The 8,124-nt window shown below is 38.8% G+C and overlaps 1 pseudogene; it reads right to left on the reverse strand.

The window, feature by feature from the left end:
- Window positions 1–2,901: 2,901 nt before the first annotated feature.
- On the reverse strand, window positions 2,902–5,379 carry LOC129692198 (D-aminoacyl-tRNA deacylase 1-like; annotated as a pseudogene).
- Between the last annotated feature and the right edge of the window lie 2,745 nt (window positions 5,380–8,124).

Genomic DNA, 8,124 nt, shown 5'->3' on the forward strand with positions numbered 1-8,124 from the left:
CAATATCTTGTGTAGGGTGTGTACGCTTATGAGTTATGTGTACAGACATGTGGAATTCAATGGACAACTGCTGTTGTCTTGGCTAGACTATCTTGCCAGCAAGTCCCAAGTTACCAAGCACCTTGCTCTGCTTCTTACAGTGCTGGCATTATAAGAGTGTCCTACCATGTCTGTCTGCTCCCCTCTTCCTCCTCTGTCTCCATTTCCTCTTCTTCCTTCCACAGCTTCCATTTTAATGTGTATTCTGTGTATTGAGCTTGAAGTCAAGTCCTCATGCCTGCCCAGCCATCTCTTTATTGGCCATTTCCTCTACACCATAATGTAGTTTTTCATGTGAAATTTACAGAATTAAAAAAGGCAATAGCTATTCTATTTCAAGTCATTTTGGAAATGGTATTTTGGGTCATAGTGATCTAGAATTGAGACAGTCCCTCAAGACTGGCCTTGAATTTGGTATGTAAGCAGGAAAGAGAGAAAGAAAATAGTCAACACAGATTGATCAGAATGAAACTGATTCTGTTACAGATATGTCTGCAGATGGCATTGGGAAACTGTAAGAAATGATATCATTATCAAATTCTGATATTTGATACTAACATAAAACCTCCTTATACATAAAGTTTTTTTTGGTTTTGTGGAAGAGGTCTTAAATATTAGCAACTGGGAGGCAGAAATAGGAAGATTTCCATGAGTTTAGGGTCAGTAAAGTCTACATACCAAATTCCAGGCCAACCATGACTGCATAGTGATATATTTTTGTCAAGGGCAAAATCTCTGCAGAAAAGAACATCTTCCTCTAAGGTCAAAATATCTTATGGAGCCTGAAGAGCCCTTTGGAAAGATTCACTTTTGTGTCTAAAAATGAGATACACTGGGTTCCTTCTTCATACTGTATTTGTTTTTGTATTTACTTCATGTCACAGGAGTAAACACTTCAGAATTAAGGAAATTCCACTGTTCTCTGTCATATCTAGAGATAATTCTCCAAATACTGTATATTTCATAGAATTTGTAAAAATAAACTACAAGTTTCTGTCAAGAAAGCTCAACGGGTAAAAGAGATGGAGTGAAGTTAAAGTTTTGTCCCTTTAACCCACCTTGAAAAAATCTAAGTGTGATGTGACCTACCTGTAGTTCTAGAGAGTGAGGATAGAATCACTGGGCAAGATCATGGGCTAGCTAGCTCGGAGTCGATAGCAGGGCAGGCAGAGCAAGAGAAACAAGCCGCCCTACATCAAAACAAGAAACAAAAGAGCTACTGTGGAAAAGTTACCCTTAACCTCTGCATTCTATTGCATGCAGACACTAGCACAAAGGAGCACACACTTGAACACACACATGCACACCGGACACACACATATACACACACCAGTACTCACACATGCTTGAACACATATACACACGCATGCTCACACACATGCATGCACATGCACACAGAATAAATATGACTTTAAAATTTCAATGCTGTATATTCAGTGTCTTCATTTCATCATATACAGTGATTCACCCATTAGCATGCCCTTCCTGTTTGCCTCTTAAATGCTTCAGCACACTACCTTGCCAGAGATGACTTAAACAGAATCCCCTGTCATCACAGTGCCTGGCAGCAAAGGTAGCTCTTGTATATTTCAGGCACAGAACAGACAGTCTCCTAGAGAATGTTAGGTTTCTAAGAAACATTGCAAAATGATTCTAAAATAACCCGTTAAATCTGAAAGAGAGAGAAATGTCTAAGAGAAACAAGTGTTACTCATTGAATAAAAAAATAAAGTCGCTGAACAGAAATCAATTTCTTTTTTTTTTCTGTCCTTTTTGATAGCTAAAATTGCTAAAGTGCTTAAGGAGGCATATCATTTTTCTTTTTGAAGAATTTTGTCCAGTTTGACAAGTAAATAAATGTTTAACTCTCTCCCTCCTTTTGATTGCTACAGAAACAAGAAGAAATGGAAAAATAACTGCTATGTGTTTATGACATATCAGTTTCTTTCTCTACATGAAGCACACAATGAGAACGCTTTGCAGATGGATTGTGCCTTCAATTGAACAGAGAATGGTGGACTGGCTTTGGTATTGTGGAATTGGATCATCTGTCATAGTTTCTGCTTATAGAAAAATGACCACCCAGGGGAAAACTAGTGGAAAGCTATTTTTTTTTAAGGTGATAAGATACAAGACTGATATTTTTTTGGTGTGCACTATTTAAAAATAATTTAAAAGAAAATGACTAAGTCATCAGAAAGGCAACTATCAAGGGCAGAAAGTGTTCCCAATTTCAGATTATAGCAAATCTTTTTGTGTAATTTAAGTGATAAGTAACATACTCCAAATCACTTTTTAATTTTTTTATTATTTAGTTTTATAAAATTTAGAAGATACAAAGTCTCACCAAATAAGTTATTGTTGGCTCATAACACCAGCCCTGGCTTGTGACTCAGTGAAGAAGACAACATGGACATCATGGATTTTCTGGGGACTGATGGTAGATACATAGAATACACCAGAGCAGATTGAGGACAGACAGATGACACTGGGTCAGCTTGTTCCAAAGCAAGCTAAGACATGGTAGGAAGCAAAGAAGCCAATGGACCTCTCTCCATGGGGAAGATGTGTGTGTGTGTGTGTGTGTGTGTGTGTGTGTGTGTGTGTGTGTGTGTGTGTGTCACCAATGATCATTCCCCCATCCCACAACACTCACTACCCCATCATACCACAGCGTTATAGAAAATGAAATGGTCTTTTGGTGTTTTCTGCAGGAGAATTCGGGTTCCCAAATGTCTTATTTCTGGTTTTCTTTTCAAATGTGAGTTCCAACATCTTTAAGTACTGTAGGGGATTAGCATCTTGAAGTTGTTAGGATCTTGTTCTGCCCGTTATTAATGGGCTGAGCTCCCGGTTCTGCACCTACTGCTCCGGCTCAGAAGACATGTTACCCTCTACCCCATGGCTGGCCCTGGAGTTTTCTTTACAAGGTGCATTGTATTGTTTGCTTGGCTCAAAAGGCCCCTTGGCTCTGGTCTTTTCTTTGCTGCTATTTCTTGAGCTTTGACAGTTGCTTTCTGTCAGAGTTAGCATTTCCCAGAGCAGAGGACACTAGTTCTATAGTTAGCTGTTCATTGTTCTGAATATGCACTTGCATATTGAAATCAAGTTTGCCATCTCTGATGAGCTCTGGCCTATTCCTCTTGTGCAGCTGCTCCAGGAAGCTGTTGTAGATGCCGTCTGCCTGCTTTTGCCAGGTGGAAGTCAGGTTTGTTCGCCTTGAGGACACACTGGAGGGTGAACTGACTGACACACAGCATTTCCTACTGCTTCTCCATCAAGCTTTTGGATCAGTGTTTCCCACTCTCAATCTCAAACACAGGTAGATTTATGATCTTTTGAACCCTGTGCTCTAGGTCCTTCTGTGAATCTTCCACAGAAATGCCCAGCAACACACAGATGTCCCATCCAATGTCACTTACTCTCTCTCCTACAACTATGTCATTGGCCCCACTGACAGGTCTTCATGGTGGTAGCTGTGGCAACCGGGACAAGCCCTGTGTTCAGACCTTGTGACTCTGACAGTGGCCTCCAATTCACTCGTATTGGCTTGTGGTTCTTTTATTTCTGTCCTACCATGTTTTCCATATCATTTATCATGTTATAATTTATCACCACCACTTATTTTGGATTCAGTAGTTGTACAGAATAATGATTTCATGGTGCTTTTATACCTGCCAGTGCTACACCTTGATTACTGCACTCACCAAATGTTGGTCCTTCCTTTGTTTATTTTCTTCTTTTTTTTCTGTTTTTCTCCCTTCCTTCCTCCATCACTTTCTTCCTTTTTTCCTTCACCCCTTCCTCTTTTTTCCTTTCTTTCTTCCATTGTTCCTTCCTTCTTTCTTTCCTTCCCTCCTTCCTTCCTCCTTTCCTTCCTTCCTCCCTTCTTTCCTTCCTTCCTCCCTTCATTCCCTCTCTCCCTCACTATGTATGTATGCATGTATGTATGTATGTATGTTTGTATGCATGCTATGGAGGACTGAACCTAGGACTCCATTAATGCCAAGATGGATTGTAATAGAGCAGTGCATCCAGCGTGTCTCTCTGGCCTCTGCATGAGCCACAAAGACATCAAAACACATGGGCACATTTGCAAGCACACACACACACACACACACACACACACACACACGTTTTCACACCTACATATTTCTGCTTTATACATAGCACAGACATGCATAATTACAAATGTATTTCTTTTCATGCTATATATCTGTAGGACACTTATGTGTGTGAGCATTTTTGTCAAATATTTGTTATACTCACAACAAAGACTAAAGTTAAATAGAGAGTTTCCCAGCCCTGAAAAGAAAAATGTTCATCAGCTGATGCCAACTAGATTTATTGTAGACAAGAATTTAGACATTGGCAAGCAGAGGTGAGATGTCTAAGGGCATCGCATGGGTCATGACTGTAACCTGTGTGATAAAAGCCAGATTAATTAAACAGAAGCACGAAACATGAATTTACCAAAGTTTTATGTGCATAGTTTTTTAGATAATTGCACACCAACAAATGGACACAAGTTATGGAGCAATGGTAACACCAAAACTCAGAACTATTTGATAAAATTAATGTAGTCATAATGTAGTCAGCTGCACCCACAGGATCAGAGTAGCGCAGCTGTTCATCTCTGTCTTATTTTCATGAGAGCTAAGTTAAAGGGTGTGGTCTTTGGGTCTTCTGACTTTTTTCATTGGGAAGGAATTTTGTTTTCTGCATCCAGCCTTAAGGAATGAGGGAGCAAACAGTGAGGCAGGAAGTATGTAAGAAGGGCAGGAGTCCTAGAGAGCACTCACATGTGATCCCAGCACTTGAGATGCTCAAACAAAAGAATTTAGTTTTAGGCCTGCCTGGGCTGTCTCTAAACAGAGTAAGAAAGTTGGTGAGGTGCCGTAGTTTAGAAATGACACTATTAGGCTAGACAGTAGAAAGCATAACACAGGCTAAAAATATTGAAATAACATTTGCTATAGAATGTTGCTCCTCAGCTTTTCAAAAGTCGAATTTTCAAATGTTAAAATTGAAAATGGTGCTGAAAATTCCATTGATAGTCTCCCTTGGGAGATTGTGAAGTTCAAGGATGATATTTTAAGATTTAAGGAGAAAAATCCTTCTAATGTACATAGCAGTTCCTTAGAGATGAGCCAATGGTAAGTATTGATGTAAAAAACCTTTTACTCCATGTACCCCAGGAACTCAGGGGGCCTTTAGGTTATACAATTAAACAGTCCAGTTTGATAGATGCAAACCTCTCAGTTTGCTCAGCAACCATAGGAAAGAATTATTTAGGTAATACATTGGCTTAGACTTACCACTGGGGAAATTAAAAGTCATGGAATTACCCTCAGTACAGCTGGGATAAAAACAGGTGATGTACATTCATACTTTGATGGTTTCTCTTTGATTTTTTTACTGGGTCTCTGTCTTTTATGCTAATAACACTAATGGCTAATTTTATATCAAGTTGCTACAAGCTTGAGTTAACTGAGCAAAGAGGGCCATTGTTGAAAACTGCCTACATATCAATGACCTTTGGTCAAGTCTATGAGGTATTGTCATAACTAATGATTTATGTTGGAGAACCAATCCCACCACTCCCAAGAGAAAGGGTGCCACCTTTGAACAGGTGGTCGATCCTATGTGCTATGAGAAGCAGGGTGTGAAAGTCATGGGCAACAAGCCAGTAAGCAATGTTCTTCTAGAGTTTCAGGTTTGAGAATTCACATCTATAGCATTTCAGGATTTAAATAATTGTAAAGTACTTTTCTTCCAATGGAGCAACACACCCTGAAGAAAGAGACTATGACATGGTAAAGTGTGAAGGTATACCATACCAAATGAAAGTGTTTTATAAATGTGAAGTTATATGTAATATTTGTTTATATCTGTGATTATAATGATAGAATAAAATTTAAACATTATATTATCCATAATTAAAATGTCAAACCATAACAAATTATATAAGCACATGATGCCCTGTGATCAAGCAGGCCTGGGGATGAAATTAGATGATCATACTTGAAGAAACTATGAAGCATAATTATATAAATATTTAAATTACACTTTTGTCTGGGATGTAATGTTTATGTTTTTCTTGTCAACAAAGCCCATTTTCTCCTGTGACAGGAAAATGTCAATAAAGAAATGAGCTACACTACTTTGACTCAGAAGCTAATCATTTTTGAAAGTTAGTTATAGAACATAGTTTTAAGTGTGTTTTCTCTAGAAAATAATGAGTTACAGTCTCTCAGAAGCCTCAGCACTAAAGGGCACACTTCTGAGAAAACAGGCAACAAGTGCATTTGCCTGAAAACAATCAGCTATCTCTCATTACTGACAAACTAATTCTGTTCACCAATGCCTGGAATTTTAGTAAAAGCTCAAGGAAGCTCAAAGACTGATGATTAAAAAAGCAATGGTTCCCATTTGAAGGAAGTACTGTTCTGGGTATAATCTGAGTCTTTGGTTTAAGGATATGGGGTGGATTGCTTCCACAATAAAATCCAGATGTTTCTAGGGATATTGCCATTACATGAAACATTGGTGTCAAGATCATGCTCACCTTACACAAATGTGTGAGGTTTAGAAGCTTTTATAAGTAGACAGAAAATTATTTACATGAATATCAACTCTTAATTTATAAAAATAAGCTAGGAATATATAGTAATCATGTAGAGTTACATGTGTATGGTTCTCCAATATATTTACATATATATGTAAATATATATGCATATATATAATTATGTGTAATATACTCATGATGCTAAATTTCTACTAAGATTTCTCTTTTTTGTTCTTTTGTTGTTTATTCTTTTTCAAATTAATTTTTTAATAAATTACAGATTATTCAAATAGTATCCCAGCTATAGCCTCCTCTCTCTTCCCCTCCCAATCCCACCCTCCTTCCCACATTTCCTCCCACTCCCCTCCCCAAGTCCACTGATAGCGGATGTCCTCCTCCCCTTCCACATGACCCTAGCCTATCAAGTCTCATTAGGACTGGCTTCATTGTCTTCCTCTGTGGCCTGGTAAGGCTGCTCCCTAATCATGGGGAGGTGATCAAAGAGCAAGCCACTGAGTTCATGTCAGAGACAGTCACTGTTCTCATTACTAAGGAACCCACTTGGAGACTGGGCTGCCATGGGCTGCAGCTGTGCAGGGGTTCTAGGTTGTCTGCATGCATGGTCCTTGGTTGGAGTATCAGTCTCAGAAAAGACCCCTGGGCCCAGATTTCATGGTTCTGTTGCGCTCCTTGTGGAGCTCCTGTGCCCTCCAGGTCTTATTATCTCCCCTTTCTTTCATAACATTTCCTGAACTCTTCCCAAAGCTTGGCTATGAGTCTCAGCATCTGCTTTGATACCCTGCTGGTATCAAAGGCCTTCTGTGCTAGACTCCTGTCCTATTCCCTGTTTTATCCTTCTTCTAATGTCCATCCCATTTGCCTTTCTGAGTGAAGATTGATCATCTTACTGAGGGTCCTCCTTCTTACTTACCTTCTTTAGGTGTTCAGATTATATTATGCTTACCGTAAATTATATTTAATATCCACTTATAAGTGAGTACATACCGTGTGTGTCTTTCTGCTTCTGGGATATCTCACTCAAGATGATTTTTTTTTCTAGTTCCCATCATTTGCCTGCAAATTTCATGGTTTCTATGTTTTTAATTGCTAAGTAGTATTCCATAGTGTAAATGTACCACAAATTCTGTGTCCATTCCTCAGTTGAGGAACATATGTTTTATTTCCAGATTCTGTCTATTACAAATAAAGCTGCTATGATCATGGTTGAACAAATGTCCTTGTTGAATACTTGAGCATATTTTGGATATATGCCCAGGGGTGTTATAGCTGGATTTTGAGGAAGCACTATTTCTAATTGTCCGAGAAAGCTCCAGATTTATTTCCAAAGTTTTTGTGCAATTTTTTATTCCCACCAGCTATGGAGGAGGGTTCCGCTCTGTCCACATCCTCTCCAACATGTGCTATCATTTGAGTGTTTGATCTTAGACACATAGTCTCCAACATGTGCTGTCATTTGAGTTTTTGATTTTAGCCATTTTGATGGGTGTAAGGTGAAA

Source organism: Psammomys obesus, unplaced genomic scaffold (assembly GCF_907164565.1).
Source record: "Psammomys obesus unplaced genomic scaffold, mPsaObe1.curated_primary_1811, whole genome shotgun sequence".
NCBI classification, from domain to species: Eukaryota; Metazoa; Chordata; class Mammalia; order Rodentia; family Muridae; genus Psammomys; species Psammomys obesus.